Consider the following 971-nt stretch of genomic DNA (forward strand, 5'->3'; position numbering starts at 1 on the left):
CGGCTCCCGTACCCCTGGAGACGCCCAGGGCTCGCTCCGCCCTCTCGGGTAACGGGGCAGGCCGGTGGCCCATGCAGCCCACCGGCTTGCAGGAAGGGCAGACCTTGGGGACGTGACGGCGGCTTTCTGGGAACCTCACGCAGACCCTAAAACGAGGAGCGCCAGGGAGCCCCGCCTGCTTGTCCCCTCCCTAGATCCCTCGGGCTCTGGAGACCTTGCGGGCCCCCTGTCTGTGGCAACCTGAAACAGGTCCTGGAGCTGCTACTGCTGGCTTAGGCTGGTTGGTGGAAAAGATCCAGGACTGTTTCGGTGAAGGCCTTGGGGAGTCCAGAAGCCTCCTGACACCTTCTGGGTCCAGATGCTGCCCTTCAGCCCTGCCATTTCAGCCAGCCTCAGCTTCTCCGCTGTAGAGGCAGGCCGCCCTTTCTGCCACTGTCTGGCTGGTAAGTCCAGGCTCATAGCCGGGTCATGCATTCCCCACTTATTGGGTACTGGTTTCCGGGCAGTCTTGGGGTGGGGACGCTGGCAGGGTCCAGGTACAGGGCCATGTGTTGGCCTACCCAGTCCTTTCCAAAGCCGGGGCTGGAATGCTGACCCTCCACACAGTGGGTAAAGGGACCCCATGAGAGTCGACCCCATGTTGGGGTCAAAGGGCCAGTTCCACTCCCCCACCCCTCCCATCAATCAGACACCCCTGGCCCCTTCCAACCTGGACACCCCTGAGGCTTCTCCAAGCCTTGTACTCCCACAGCCCCTCATGTATGTCAGACCTACCCAGGAATGGTTTCAGGGACAGTAAGAGGTTCCTAAATATCTGTACCCCACCGCCACCAGTGTCCTGAGGGCTGTTTCTTTGTGTGTTTTGTTTGTTTGGTTGGTTTTGTTTGGTGGTTTTTTTTTTTTTTTTTTTTTTCCTGAGATGGAGTCTCGCTGTTGCCCAGGCTGGAGTGCAGTGGCTCACTGCAAGCTCC

At 59.3% G+C, this 971-nt stretch overlaps 1 long non-coding RNA gene across 1 annotated transcript in view; it reads left to right on the forward strand.

Moving 5' to 3' along the window:
• The first annotated feature begins 1 nt into the window (after position 1).
• The window catches only part of LOC105504565, a 10095-nt gene continuing 9125 nt past the window's right edge, over positions 2-971 (forward strand). The window contains exon 1 of the long non-coding RNA XR_001000625.1: positions 2-443. This is a non-coding gene — a long non-coding RNA (uncharacterized LOC105504565). The remainder of the gene's footprint in view (positions 444-971) is intronic.

This window comes from Colobus angolensis, unplaced genomic scaffold, assembly GCF_000951035.1.
Source record: "Colobus angolensis palliatus isolate OR3802 unplaced genomic scaffold, Cang.pa_1.0 Scaffold93, whole genome shotgun sequence".
Lineage (NCBI taxonomy): Eukaryota > Metazoa > Chordata > Mammalia > Primates > Cercopithecidae > Colobus > Colobus angolensis.